Source organism: Taeniopygia guttata, chromosome Z (assembly GCF_048771995.1).
Source record: "Taeniopygia guttata chromosome Z, bTaeGut7.mat, whole genome shotgun sequence".
NCBI classification, from domain to species: domain Eukaryota; kingdom Metazoa; phylum Chordata; class Aves; order Passeriformes; family Estrildidae; genus Taeniopygia; species Taeniopygia guttata.
The window spans coordinates 1,130,090-1,145,598 of NC_133063.1; the positions used below are offsets into that span (position 1 = coordinate 1,130,090).

General features: G+C 42.4%; 2 long non-coding RNA genes across 2 annotated transcripts in view; both read right to left on the reverse strand.

Moving 5' to 3' along the window:
* LOC140682027 (uncharacterized) overlaps positions 1 to 15,509 on the reverse strand; it is a 508,954-nt gene that overhangs the window by 240,169 nt on the left and 253,276 nt on the right. The window lies entirely within an intron of this gene.
* Positions 11,954 to 15,418, reverse strand: LOC140681742 (uncharacterized). Its single transcript, XR_012052873.1, has 2 exons — positions 15,341 to 15,418; positions 11,954 to 12,101 (listed from the first exon to the last, which is right to left on the reverse strand). It is a non-coding gene; the product is annotated as an uncharacterized lncRNA (long non-coding RNA).

Sequence of the window (15,509 nt, forward strand, 5' to 3'; positions counted from 1 at the left end):
GACCAAGAAGTGACAGCTATAACTTACCAGGCAGGCAGACGGCGTCCTTCTGCAGCCAACAGGGATTTGCATCCCCAGATGTGTGCAAGATAAGTGGAGGGTCATGACCCACAGAGGGGATAAAAGCAGGGTGCTGGGTTTGGCCTTTCTAGAAGGGCTTTTGATGTCCAAGAAGCGTATACTTAGTCCACCTAAAGGGAAAGTGTCTGTTTTAATCACAGTGCTGAGGTGCGCAGGGCAGAGCAGTTCTGGTGTGTGTCCTGTCACTTGTCTCTGGTGCACTCTGTGTTCTTTGGGTCTCTGAGTCCTTTCTTCTTGTCGAAAGCTCTCGCTCCCTGTCCTGTCCCCTCGATGGTCGTGTCCTGTCCTGTGTCACGGGTGTCTGCACGTATTTGTCCCGGAGCTGCTCTGCCCTGCTGCCTAGCCTGTAACAGCACAAGTCCTGGGGACTTGAAATTGGTAATGCAGGGTGTATTTGGTCTCTAGCTGTTGCTTGTGTCCATTGTTTGCCCTAACATTTCTGGTGCTGTTAAGTTGTCCTGCAGCTGTTTTACACTAGTCCTAACATCCTTTCAGATGCAGACAGTTCAAATCAGTGGCAGAGAGCCCCAGTGCTCGGTGAGGGTGTTGCCATGAGCAGGTCAGTCATTGTTTGCATTTGCAAGGGAAGCCTAAATGGTTACTGTGTTACAGCAGTGTTCTTTGCCTTTTTTTTAGGAGGTCCAGGCAGATAGCAGCAGTGAAGGCCCAGTGTGCCAGGTGAGCAGTGGACAGAAGCAGTTGTTCTTGCTCAGGTCTCAATGTTTGGTGCAACTCTAAGCATCCATTCTTGTTTGTGTGCTTTAGGGAAGCCACTTGGAGTATGCCAAGCTCCTCTCACCAGCTGGCCGATGGACTTCCTGCGCTTGTGAGTCCTCTGGAAGTATTTCAGGACTCTTGAGATGAAGCCTTGAAATTTTGTATTTCAAGATGGCATCCGGGTAGCCTTTGGCAATGGCCAAGGAGCTGTGGTGAGACGCCGAGATAGAGAGGGGGAGCCAAGGTCCACTTTGGTTTCAGCAGTGCTGAGTCACTTTGTCTCTTCTTAACCCAGGCAGACGATGAGAGATGACGATGGCAGCCTCTGAGCATTGCCAAAGTGTGGGGCCCGAGCAACCAGGCATTCGTACGAGATCGGTGAGTAGCAGAATTGCTGGGTTTTGTCCATTGTGCAGATAAGATCATGCAGTGATGTTTGGTGTCCTTGATTGTAGCTGAGCACGGGACTACAGCCCGGTGACCATAGGACATTCCCAGCAGACAAGGCAGCCTCCATTAAAAAGCGACATGGATTCTCATCCCCAGATGCCCAAGAGATAAGTCGAGGGCTAGGGCCCACGGAGGGGAGAAAAGTGAGGTGGTGGGAGGGCCTTTTAAATCAGCTCTGGGGGTGGGGATGTTTGATAAGTGTCCCTTTAGGCCACCTGAAGGGAAAATGCTTCTTTTGATCACAGTGCTGAGGTGCGCAGGGCAGAGCAGTTCCGGTGTGTGTCCTGTCACTTGTCTCTGGTGCACTCTGTGTTCTTTGGGTCTCCGAGTCCTTTCTTCTTGTCGAAAGCTCTCGCTCCCTGTCCTGTCCCCTCGATTGTCATGTCCTGTCCTGTGTCACGGGTGTCTGCACGTATTTGTCCTGGAGCTGCTCTGCTCTGCTGCCTAGCCTGTAACAGCACAAGTCCTGGGGACTTGAAATTGGTAATGCAGGGTGTATTTGGGCTCTAGTTTTTATTTGTTGATTGCCCTAACATTTTTGGTTCTGTTAAGTTGTCCTGCAGCTGTTTCACACTAGTCCTAACATCCTTTCAGATGCAGACAGTTCAAATCAGTGGCAGAGAGCCCCAGTGCTCGGTGAGGGTGTTGCCATGAGCAGGTCAGTCGTTGTTTGCATTTGCAGGGGAAGCCTAGGTGGTGACTTTGTTACAGCAGTCTTTATTCTTAGGAGGTCCAGGCAGATAGCAGCAGTCAAGGCCCAATGTCCAAGGGGAGCAGTGGACAGAAGCAGTTGTTTTTACTCAGCTTTCGGTTTCTGGTGCAATTCTAAGCATCCTTTCTCATTTTTGTGCTTTAGGGAATCGACTCGGAGTACTCATACCTCCATCACCAACTGGCCAACGGACCGGTGCCAGGAGCGTGGCTTCTCGTTTTCCAGCCTTCCTTGCTGTGGTGGTTTTGAGGAACTTACTGGATGGTTTTCTTTTGTTCATAGTTGGTGTAGGAGAAGGGCCATGGTGTGCTTTTTGCTTGTTACGGTTCTTGCTTCAGGTGCTCATGACAAGTGTTTTTTTTGGGTTGAGTCTTGTGGTTGGATTTCTTTTTGATGGGTTCTTATGTTTTTGAAGGATGTGTTTTTAAAGGTTTATAATGTTTTTTATGGGTCATAGCATGAAGTAGAGGGTAGGTTTTTAATTCGGCTGTGGAGGCTTTTATTGGCGTGAGTATGTAGTGGTTTATTTTGGTTGGTTTGAGGTAGTGTCCTGTAGTTAATTATTGAGGTTTTTTCAATATTGATAATTGCATTCTTGTTTATTATGTTGTAGGGGTTTTATTTGTCTTGTTTGATTGCTTTGTGTGTTTTATTGTCTCAGACAATTTGGGAGTTATTATTTATGGTTACTTTTCTCTTTTGGTGACATGTTTATTTCTAGGTGGTATTTGTGTTTTGATGGTTTAAGGCATTCTGAGGTCCTTGAGTTAGGAATTATTATTTTGTTGTTGTGAATATATATTTTTTTTTGTAGTTGGATGTATTTGTTGGTTTTTATTAGTTTGATTTTTGGGAACATGGGTATTTCTATGGTGGATCTTTATAGCTAGGTATTTTATTTGGGTGGTGAGTTTTTTGTTTCTTCATGGTTTCGATTTTTTTATATCTGTAATTATTTTGGGGGAGTTTAGTTAATTTTTTAGAGTATTGGGTTCTCTTGATGAGTTAGTGTAGTGGTAGGGTATTGTTTGGGTTTTTTTTAGAAACATTTGGGATCTGTTGTATGGTTTGGAGTATAAGAGGTTAGTTGAAGAGTTTTTTTTCTTTTTAGTGTTTTTTTTTTGTTTTGTGTGGGTTTTTATAGGTGGGTTTTTTTAATTAATGTTCCATTTTTGTTATGTGATAAGAACTGTTAGTGAAAGGAGCGTAGTGGGGTTTTTTTTGCTGGTAGTTGGTTGGCTGGTGGAGCCTTTCTGAATTTTTTGGATGGTATTCTTGGTTATTCGATGCTGTTTGTTATGGCATTTTATTTTTAGGAATTGGATTATAACTGCAGAGTTCTAACTGTAACTCTAATGAAACAAAACACATGCATAAATATGAAAATGGGAATATAAAACTTCAATTTTAAATATAAACGGAAAACATATGAATAAAACATGTAACATGAATAATGTTATCCACTACTATTAGGTATTATATTGTTTGATATATAGGATTTTGTTTATATAAATACAGATAAATATAGATTATAAATATAAATAAAATCCATATAAAATATCCATATTGAGATGTATAATTAATACATGTGGATATATAAATATAAAAATTACTAAATAATAGAAATCAATACAGTACATAATGCATATTTTACTGTGTATGTCCTATTTTAACACATTCTATGTCCTAAATATTATATATCGAAATACGGTACCTCAATATATTGTAATCAAATATATAACAACTTGTAAAAATCAAAAATAGAAAGGTAGAAATAATTAAATATAGTTTAAAATAAAGGGGATTTTTATTTTGTATTTGGTAGTAGGTAGGGGGTTTTTTATAAAATCTATAAATATAAATAAAATAAAATTAGAAATCTGTGTATAGAAATACATCGTAAATACCTTAAGATCAATATAAAAAATTCAAAGGTAAGTAAAAATCAATATTAGCAGTATCTATGAAGTATAATATAAATAATAATTTGTCTATCTTGCTACCTTAATATATATGATATATATTTATAAACAATCACTATAAAGTAGAAATGCAAATGTGACTATAATGATGAAAAAAACATGTAAATATTCAAGTATCGTTTAAAGAAAGGGCTTTTTTTGGTTTTTATTTGGTTAGAGGCAGGGTTTTAATGGAAGAAAAATGAATATACCTTTTCTTTTGTTATCATTCTAAGTATAGAAATATATATTCAATGTATACAGAGATATATAAAAATATAAAATAGAAATGAAAATAAGTATTCCGTATAGATAGAATATAAATAACACCATACATCAATCTATATTTTAAATGTAAATTTGAATATAAATGCGAAAAATAGAGATAAATTTAAACGCAGATTGAAAGATAAGGGGTTTTAAAAAGATTTTTACTTGGATAGAGGCAGGGGTTTATTTTAAGCAATATAAACCTTTTAGAAATAGAAATCTAACTATAGAAATATGTAAGTAATATATTAAGCAATGTATAAAAATGTAAATTGTAATAAAATATAATAGGAATAAATGTAAGAAATTATTAAAATTGCAATTATACATCAATATGCATTATAAATCCGAATGTGAATATAAATATGTAAAATACAAAAATAAAATATATTGAGATGCAGTTTGAAAGAAAAGGTTTTTTCTTTTGGTTCTTATGGGGTTAGAGGCAGGGGGTTTTTTGTTGGCGTTCTTTTCCGCGCGGGCTGTTTTGGGGCATTTGCTTCAGAGGACGTTCCGGAGGGGCGGGTGGCAGCGCTTGCGGACACAGAGCGGTGCTGCAGCCGCCGCCCGCGGCCGCTGTCTCGGCAGTGGCGTGTCGCGGACTCGCGTGCCGCGCACACGGGCTGTGGGCTCAGCGGCTCCGCGGGCGGTCGGATTTGGAGCAGGCGCCGACCGGCATCGGCAGATTCGCCTCTCTCTGCCCAGCTCCTGCAGCGGCCGCCATCCTGGGCGCGGCCCCTGCCTCTGCCGCGCTGGGTGCCCGTCCCGTCCCCTCCCGTGCGTTCCCACCGCCTCCCTGCCGTACAGCTAGAAATAAACAACACCAACGTAGAAATATACATAGGTTAAAAAGAAAGGGCTTTTGGGGCGGGGCGGCGTTATTTGGTTCGAGGCAGGGTCTTTTAGTTTCTGTGCGGGATTTTTTGGGACATTTATTTCGGAGGATTTTTCCCAAGGGGATCGATCGCCGCCGCTCTTTTCCCCCTGCCTCCCCTCCGGGCGAGCGGCGGCCCCCGGCTGTGGCGGGCGGCGGTGCTGCTGCCTTGTGGCCACAGAGCGGTACTGCAGCCCCACAGCCAGCGCCCGGCCGAAACCACCGAGACGGGGCGGGAGGTGCCAGAGCGGCTCCAAAACCACCGAGACAGGGCGGGAGGTGCCAGAGCGGCCCCAAAACCACCGAGACGGGGCGGGAGGGGCCAGAGCGGCCCCAAAACCACCGAGACGGGACGGGAGGGGCCAGAGCGGCTCCAAAACCACCGAGATGTGGCGGAAGTGGCCAGAGCGGCCCCAAAACCACCGAGATGTGGCGGAAGTGGCCAGAGCGGCTCCAATTACCACCGAGACGGGGCGGGAGGGGCCAGAGCGGCTCCAAAACCACCGAGATGTGGCGGAAGCGGCAAGAGCGGCTCCAAACCCACCGAGACGGGGCGGAAGCGGCAAGAGCGGCTCCAAACCCACCGAGATGTGGCGGAAGTGGCCAGAGCGGCTCCAATTACCACCGAGACGGGCGCGGGGCGGCGGCGAGCGGCGAGCGGGGCGGTGTGTGTGAGTAGAGGGGAGCGGTGAAGGCGGCTCCGCGGCGGCGCCGGGGAAGGATGGCAGCGGCGAGGGCGGCCCGGGGCGAGGGTGCTCCCGGGCCGGGGCGGAGCGGCGTCGGAACAGGGCTGCGCCCGCCCCTCCTGCCGCCCTCCTGGGAATGGGTTGAGGCATTATGGGTGTATTTAGGTAGGGATAACGATTTTGTTGTTTTGTAAACAAATGTCAGTTGTTCTGGCAGGAACAGGCTGAATGGGGCTGTAGCTCTGCCTACGAGGTCAAGCAGTGATAAGGCCTTGTCAGCACGGTAAAGAAGTGAGCCTCTGTGTAGCACTTCTCTGTAACAGATTAGCAGCTGCTGTAGCATCATTTCCTAGACATTGAGTGGTCTGGGGCTGGATTAGAAAAAAATTAGGTTTAGTGTGTTGTTTAACAGCTGCAGGTGGAGGAACCTGTGCCTTCTGCTCTCCCCACAGCTGTCTCGGCTGTCACACCTGTCCTGAGGAAAGCCCTGTGGAAGGAGCTCGGTGCCGCGATTCAGGACCCTGAGGCCACTGTGAAACTGCAAATTCTTTCCAAGCTGTTGCCACCTCCGGGAAGCAGAGGGCTGCACAACCTGATGGACTGCCTTCCTGCTGCTCCGGAGAGAGCAGGCAATGAAGAGAGGTGGGCAGCGTGTGTGTGTGTGTGCCTCCCCCAGGGCTCAGTTTGTCCTGGGAATCAGTGTGATAGGAATGGGAGCATTAACAGCGTCCTCTCCTCCGAGAATCTGTTGCTTTGCACTTTGGCAGCAAGACATCTTTAAGATATACAAAACCAAGTTAAAATGTTAATAAGAAAATCAACAACTATCTCTCTGCAGCTGGGCCGTGGCAGATGCCATATCCACGGTGCTTAAAAACTCAGAGGAGCTGCATTCCTGGAGGAGACATCTCTTCTCAGCCTGCGTAAAGGGGTTAGTTGCCATGTACAGCAGCAGTAAAGATGAAGGCAAGCAAGAAGTGGAGAGGTCCATGCTGCTGAGGCTAGAGGAATTATTGGTGAGACTGCTTATCTGCTTTGCCACAGAGGGAATGTATGCATATGTGTGATTGGGCAGTTGTAGATTTTGTAAATACAGATTGGACTCGATTTCCTGTTTTATGGATTCTGGTTTCCGTGGATTTTTCATAGCTTTTTCCGAGTCCTGAGAATCCTTTATGAGAATCCAGTTTTGTGTTCTTGATGATGACTTTCTGGTACGAATCGCCTTTGAATGTGTGAGCTTGAGGTATTTAGGAGTAAGAAATCAAAGGTTACCAGTGGAATTAAAAAAAAAAAAAGTTAAAATTAATTAATTAAATTATTATAAATTAATTAATTTAATTTTTAAATTTAAGTTATCACCTTCTTTTTTAAAAGAAGCTGATAGAGAAACTTGTGCCAAGACCCATCTGCCATGCCATCTGAAGTCTGGGGCAAAAGTCTGGTTGATCAGGAATAGAAATCAGACTTTGATCTTGAAGAACACTACTTGGTCACTCCCTCTGTATACTGTTGCCTTGGTTTGAGTTCAGTGAACAGGGATCCCCGTGACACGCAACACTGAAGGTCCCTGGGCAGTGAATGCCTTTGCGCTCTCATGGCTTTTGCTGAGACTCCCTTGTAGGACCTGGCTGACTCTGCAGGCCCTGGGGCCACCTCACAGGGTCCATCCCATCCTGAGGGTGTTTCCAGCCTGGCGAGGTTGGCACCTGCATTCCCAGGACTGTTGGGATGTGCAGCTGTCAGTCTGCTCCAGGCTCTCGCTTTGACTTGTCAAGTTGCGAATCCTTTTGCACTTGAGGCGTTTGAAGAGTATTGAGCCGCTGGGTTTTTGGAACCTACAGCCCAGCTTGCTTTTTGATTCCATACAGCCCCTGCTCCCAGACCAACAAGTTTCTTTTGAGCCAGGAATTAGGATTGTTGTATCCAAGAGCTTTTTTCCCTGTTACCCTCAGATCATCCCACGTGAGCGTTTGGCTTGCGTGTTCTTAGTGTGTCCCTTGAACAAAAATTGCTGTAGAAGCTCCATGTGCCAAATGTAAACCAACACCTGTTTTTACTTGCTGCACACAGTGTGTGGTTGAAGAAGTGGACCCAGATGACTGGTGTGACCTTGTGAAGACAGGGCTCAAGTAAGTGCTTTCATTTGAATTTGGTTTGGTTTCACCAAGTTCATTTTCTTTGCCAAGTTAATTTTCTTTGCCAAGTTCTCATTTCTTACCCAACTTGTAGCTTCAAGTGGGTTTTCTTGGGTTTGGTTACAGTCTGACTTCTCTGTGATCCTTCTCCCAAAGGTACCGTTACAGAGATGAAACATTTCTGAAGGTCCTGAACGTTGCCATCCAGTTACTATACATGAAAGAATCCTCACTAAGAGCGTAGTCAAGCTCTCCAAACTACACATGGTGGTCATACAGCGCTCTCCATTTTTGGCAGCCATCCTGAGGTCAAGAGAAGATGATTGCATGAGCGTCCAGACAAAAGGTATTTTTTAATCATCTTCTTCCCATCCTAAACACAGCTAATCTTCTCTTTCTTGCATTATATTCTTTCCATCCAGTAACACATCCACCCATGTAAATACTTGCAGAGTTATTAGCAGTTCCAGAATACTGGCATTTAAATTGTACCTCTGCTTGGATCCAAATGTTACATTCATTTTATGCTGGTTGTAAAGACTTCTGTTTTTAAAACTACTGGAAAGGCGGGTTTGGGTTTTTGTTTGCTTATTTGTTGTTCTGGTATTTTTAACCCAGCTGAAGTCTTGGATTTATTGTTTTGGTTTCTGAGGTACTTAGTGTAAGATCACTGAAGTGCACATAGATCCTGTGATGTTTAAGCCTTGGCTACACGTGACACAGGCTTCTGAAAATGGAAATGGCCTTGGCAGAGTAGCAGCTGTGAAGCGAAGCAGAATTAAAATGCATGAGAGCAGAAGAACCAAGTGAAATGGTACTTCTGGGTGCTGTGTGCTCCTCTGGCCTCTGCCTGCTGTGAACACTTTGTGTTGCAGCTCGGTGTAGTCCAATTCAGTGTTTGTTTGGTTTGATTTTTGTGTGTAACAAAAACACTGCTCACTTACTCTAAAGAACTTCCCTTCTTTACTGGACACATCCTGCAGTGGGACCAGACTCCCCCTCACCCTGGAGGAATTCCCTGCTCCTCTGGAGAGGGGTGAAGCCAAAGCTTAGGAGCAAAGGCAAACCACCAAACCAGGGGCATTCTATATATATCCAAATAAGGGGCTCTGTCTTCCTGCTTTTCCTGTAGTTCTCCTTCCTGGTTTCACCTGGCCTGGAAGGATGGGCATGGCCTGTATTTATCATCTGAAAGTGGTGTTACTAAATCTGTCCAGAGGTTCTGATTACAGACGCTCATTTTCTGCCAGAAAACATTTTCATTTCATTCCTTTCACCCAGGATGGCTCTCTGTGGTCTCAGACAGTGTTCCCTGGGAGGAAGGGCAGCCTTTGCCTCGCCTGCACAGCTCAGGTGGATGTGACAGAACTGGTGTGGCCTGACAAGGCATGAGCAGCTGTCTGTGCACTGGAGTGCCTTGAAACCTTTCTCTGTGAGGTTTTGGACACTTTTCTCTTTGGGATTTCTTGTGACACAGCACCAGGTATCCCTTCCTTTGTATCAAGTCCTGTGGTAAAGGATTGAATGACGGACAAGTGGGGCCATGGATAAAAATGGTTCTGTTAAAATTAGGCTAAGAATGCAATAGAGAAATGAGCTTCCTTTTAATGAAATAGTTAGGAATAAAAATGCTTTTATATTTGAATTGGTGTCCCCTCTCACGGATAAAACCCCCTGGTGAGCAATCACAGCAGAAGTGTGAAAGCCGGGATCCATTGGCTTCCACAGTGGACTTAATGTTCATTTCCTCCTCTCTTTCAGGACAGGAGAAATCATTAAGCTCCTCCCATCTTTGCCAGAAGCTTCAGTGTTTAAGCAGCCAGAGCCAAGAGGCTTCAGCACCAGGGGTGTGCACTGGAGGGCTCCAGGTCCTGCCCACGCTGTGGGGTAAGTCAGAGGGACGCAGGGTTCCCCTTTTCCTCTCCGCTGGGATTAAGTGCCTCGGGAATGCCATTTCTGACAGCCCAGCCGTACCCCTGTGTGCTGGGAAAGGGCAGCAGGGAAGAGGCAAATGCCAGAGTTCCTTGGGGCTGACGGAGCTGTGGTGTTTGGCTGTGCCCAGGGGGGCAGGCTGGGCATTGTTCGGGCACCCAAGGACTGGTCTGGGGCTGGGAGCCCGGGGAGCCGAGCTCTCGGTGCATTCCCAGCTCTGCCAGCTGCTGCAGGGCTGGGTGCCAGCCTCTGCTGGGGCTGGGGCAGGAGCTGCAGGGGAGGGCTGGCAGGATTTGGGAGCAGAGGGAGGAAAATGAGGAAGGGTGCTGGGCGGCGCTCAGCCTGTGCTGGTGTCAGCGCAGCCGTGCAGGGCGCCGGGATCTGGGGTCAGCTCCGGCTCTCCTGGGGTTCAGGGTGCAAGGTCGGAGGGACTGGGTTTATCTGTGGCTTTCCAGGCCAGCAGGAACAAGGGGAATGTGGTGCCAGAGCTGTGTCCCATCGGGCTGCGCTTCCCTCTGAGCACAGAGTCTGGGCTGAGGGGAGATTGCTGCGAGTGCCCCGTGAGCAATCCAGGGAACTCGGAATTGCATCCGCTGCTGGGAACACTGCCTGAGCTCTGCTCAGGCTGTGTCTGCGAGGAGTGGGATTTGGGCTGCAGAGGTGCTGCTGGGCACAGAAAATGGAGTAAATCCTCTCCAGGGACGTGCAGTGAAGGACAGTGCAGCAGGGAAGGAGAGTATTTGCAAACTATATCAGTATTTCTCCCAAAACTGGGAGAAATGGGGTGGAGCAGAGATGGGGGTGGTTTGGTTTTGTCTGGGCCGGTTATTCCTCGTGCAATGTTTTAAATCTGTTGTATGATTTTCTCTCCAGTATCTTTCTAACAAAAGCTGACAGAAATTTAGGTTCAGGGTTAGAAGTTGGGTCCATTCACTGCAAAACCTTGCCCAGGCTGGAGGACTGGGGTGATGGCTGCTCTCAGCAAAGGTTACCTGTGAATACCGTGTCAGATTTCCCTCAGTGCTGGGCAGGAAAGGTGAGGGTTTGGGTCAGGAATTCTGCAAACAAGGCCTGTGTGATGTTGGTTTATTGTGTTTTTCAGGGAGCCAGGGCTGGCACAAGGACTCGTGCAGGTGCTGCTCTGGCACTGGAGCTGTTGCCCTGTGGAGCCATTTTAAAGGTGTGATTATGGAACATTTTGGAGGCTGTTTCTGGAATTCCATTTGTAGCTGGACCTCACTCCGAGTGCAGCAGTCCAGGTGAGGGTTCTGACCTCTCCAGACTTGTGCTCACCTTGGTACAGCCCGGGGCTGGAGCAGGTTTTCCAGGGAAGTGGAGATGGCTGAGGATGGGTGCTCTGGAAAGCAGGGACCTGCTGGGATTTGCATTTGCAAAGCTGCCGTGAAGTTTGTAAAACCAGCAGGAAATTCTAATTCCTGTGGTTTTTGGGGAGGAGGTGCAGGTCACCCTGAGAGCTAGACCAGAACTGGTTTGTGGTAAGGAGTCTGAGGTGTGTAAGTGCCACAGCTGGTATGAGCTGTGTGCTAAATGCAGTCCCAGCCCCAGAGGGAGGCTGATGGGCTCTGCTCATTGCTGTCCCCAGCTGTCCCCAGCCCGCTGCTCCCCCGTGGATCTGCTCTGGATTCGGGCTGTCGGTGCTGGAGCGCCCTGCTCCCTGCAGGGCCCTGCCCCTAACCCACGCAGAGAGAGAGAGCCCTGCTGGCCAGAGTGATCTTTTTTCATTTTTTCTCCCTGTGCTGTTAGCAAGGAAGGGATGGGACTGCTCTTGGGCCGGGAGCACTCAGTGCTCAGGTGAGCACCCGCCTGGGAGCGTGAGGGTTTGCAGAGCGAGCAGCTGCTGCGGCTCAGGAGCAGCCACAAGTTCTTTGTTCCAAGGCAGGCCAGAACTTTCTAACCCCGGGGTTTATTTGGCTTTTGGAACCCAGCACCTCTGCTCAGTTCTGCCGCACTGAGGGTACTTTTGTTCAATGCCTTCTGTTGGAACTTGTCAGCTCTCAGTGTAGCGCACACAGCCCCAGCCCTGCCCTGCAAACCCTTCCCCATCGTGCCCACACAGTTTCCTCTCTCACTCACTCGGGGCAGGCTCCTACTGACAGCCACAGAAACAGAAGTTATTTTATGTTGTTTTATTCTTTTCCTGCGTAATGCCCGTGTCTTGTATTGGTACATCAATCCCAGCTTCTCCCGAGGCTGCAGATCAAATCTTTCAGTGTCTGTGGGAGTTTCTGGTTTTCCCATTCCCACGTCTCCCCTCTCTCTCTGTATGAAAAAAAAAATTTTAATAATGGATTTGTTAAGCATTTGTTGCATAAATTAACATACAGAAGGTGTTATCATTAGTATTATTATAATAATATAATTAAAATGTATAATTTTGGCATAAGATTTTTAAATTATGGTGTTAAATTTTATTTATTGTTATCTTTTATTAGTTATTCTTATTTTTGATATTTCTTAAAGTTGTACATTTTTATAAGTAGATTTTGTGTGAATAGATATGTTTATACATTTTATTAAATTTTTATATTTATATTTGTGTGTTAATAAAAGAAAATTTATTGTTGTTTTTTTTTTAAACTGCATATTTAATATTTTTATATTTTTTAAAATGTTATTTATTGTAAGGGGATGTAGAATTAGATTGTTTATTTAGATAATATTTTAACTGATTTAATTGTTTTAGCGTTGTTGTTGAAGTAATAGGTGGTATAAAAAGTGATGCTACCATTTTTAAGTTTCAAGGCTTAAAATTACTTTTCTATTTTGGTTACTATTGATGGATAAATGACTTTTTTGTTTTAAATTGTTAACTATTTTTATATAAGGGCTTTTTAATTATATGGGTGATTTGTAATGTTTTTTATTGGTATATTAGGTAAGTAAGTCAAGAATGGATTTTTTGAGTAGTGCTAGATAAATACAAAGTATGTAAACTTGAAACTTCAGTTAAAGTTACTTAAACGTTTGTTTTAGATTGGTTAATTGGTAAAGTGATATAATTAAAAGTAAATAAAGTAAATAGAGTAGAGGTATAATATTTGATAGAATTTTATAATTGGTAAGTTATTAAATAAGATTTTTATAATATTGATTTTTACATTTATAAAGAAACTTAAAGTTTATATATTTTGGTGGGTGTAGTACAAGATGTTAGGTGTAAGTTGCAATTCTTGTGTAATTTACTTGTATTTACATATTTACTTGTATTTACATATTTAGTAACATAGTAACCTATGTTACTAAATATCTATATTTAGTAACATAGGTGAAATGATATAATTAGTAAGTATTAAAAGATTGTACATTATTTTAGAGTTTATAACAGTTGATAAATGTTAAATTAGTGGTAAGTTAAATATTTATGTGTGGATAATGATTTTTTAAGTTTATTTAAAAAATAAGTTTATTTGTTATATTGATAAAGTTAAATTGTTAAGTTAAAATTATTTTAATTTATTTTTGACGTAGAAAATATTTGGGTTTGTTGTTAATTATTTTATTTAGGTAGAGTTAGGGTTAGGTTATAGTTTAAATTTTAATTGGTGAATGTTACTTACTATATTTTTATCTAATGTTTTTAAAAGTAGTAGTTAAGAGTAAAAATGTTAGGATTAAAGATTAATTACATTATGTAATAATTGGATTTTTTTAGAAGTTTTTTAGAATTGAGATGCTTTGAATATAGTAACCTTTTTTTTTAAGGATTTGAAAGTGGTTAGGGACAGGATTGTGAGTTTGGATTTGGATATTGAGAGTGTGAAGGTGCAGGAAATGTAGGAGAGAGTCATTACTTAGTGTGAAACTTAGAAAAAGAAATTAATGTTGTAGTTGGATTTTATATTGAAGTGATTTTGTAATAATAACTGAGGAAACTGATAAGATTAACAGTTTGGAGGAGGTTTTTAATCAAATATCTTTTTTTTAATCTTGAAAAATATTTAAAATTATGAGATAACATTAGGTTAAATTATAGAGTTAGTGTAGAGATTAGTTAGAGAGTTAACTTGGTGTAAGAGCGGTATAAATTGAGAATAAAAAAGTAGGAATTAGAAATTTTATGTGTTTTTAGATCATTATATAAAGAGATAAAGTATATGAAAGTTGGTTGTAATTATAATCATATTTAATAAATATTGTTTATTATAAAAATGAATATATTTATATTATATAATTAGTATATTAGTAGTATGTGTTTGAAGAAGTTAGGATAACTTTTAAAAAATAGTTATATATTAAGGAAATAGAGTAAAATTTTTAAATAGTGTGATATGAATAGTAATTGCTATTTTTTGGTGTTACTTATAAAAGATAAAAAGAGTAGAGATTGTAATGAAGAGCAGAATTTTTGATGAAATTGATGATATAATACACTGTATTTTTTTACTTCTGAATAGGTGTTTGTTAGTGTTTTCTTTTAGTTGTTTTCATTGGAGTTGTTTTAATTTTTAAGAAAATTAACCATATACTGTATAGTTTAGAGAAATGATCTTTGATAAAATTTAGGATAAGTTATATTAAATAAGATTTAAATTTAGACTGAATGAATTTTGATAGTAAGGAATAATAAACTTAATTTTAATAGATAAAAAGAAACTTAATGTATTTATTTAAATGTACTGACATTTAATTTTGTTTGATTTTATTAACACAACATATTGAATGTTATTATTTATAAATATTGAAGGTCTTTTAAGTCTTTTGGTTTTAAAGAAATTTTAGTTGGTTGAGTTATAATTATTACTTATATCTTTACAGGGTGGTTTTATTTATTGGGAGATATGTTTCTTAGTAAAAGATCTTTTATTTATGTTACATTTCAAATGGTGCTAATTTGTACAGTGGGGTTTTTTTAAATGCAGGATATTGATTAGATTGTTTTATATTTTTTGTGGGCTTTGAAAAAATATTTATATGGTTAGGCTTTTCTATTTTTGAAGTATGTTTTGATGGTTTTTGTTGTTTTTCTAAGAGTTTTTGATTTAGAATTTGAAGAGTATTTGGCGTTTGGAGGAAATAAAGGTGAGGGTTTTTGGATACAGCTGAGTTGTATGGTATGTTATTTTGATTTTTTGTTTGGTTGTGGGGAAGGTCTCCTTTGGTTAGATGTGGGAGCGTGAGACTGGAACTAGGACTTTTTGTCTAATGCTTGATGAGTCTGTTTTATGGGGAGGAGGTGTTATTTTAAGTTTTATAAAATACACTGAGAATTAGTTAAACTCATGGAAGAAACATTATGGTAATTAAAGGGTGCTATGTTTAAAGAGCTATAAATATTTTTTAATAACTGCTTGACATAAGGTGAGTTGGATCTACTTTTTCTGCCCCAGCAAGCATCAGGCACGTCCGCATCAATGGCACGACCCCTGCCCACTGCTCCTGTTTCACCCGACCAAAATCAAGAGAAAAGTTGGTTGGGCTTTAAGAACTTGAAATAACTTTGAAGCAAAATAAATCACATTTTTCCCCTGTGTTTTTTTCCTTTCAGGTGCTGCACTCACCTCTGCAGACAAGCGCTGAGCTCTCACTGCAGGAACCTGTCAGGCCTCGGTGGCTGTGAGTTCACGTTCTTCTCACTGGGGAATTGAAATAATTGCTGGTTAATTGCAGAAATGTTTTCTGGAGCCTTTCCCCTTTTGTGCCCCTGTGCTGTGTGGGACAAGGGCAGAG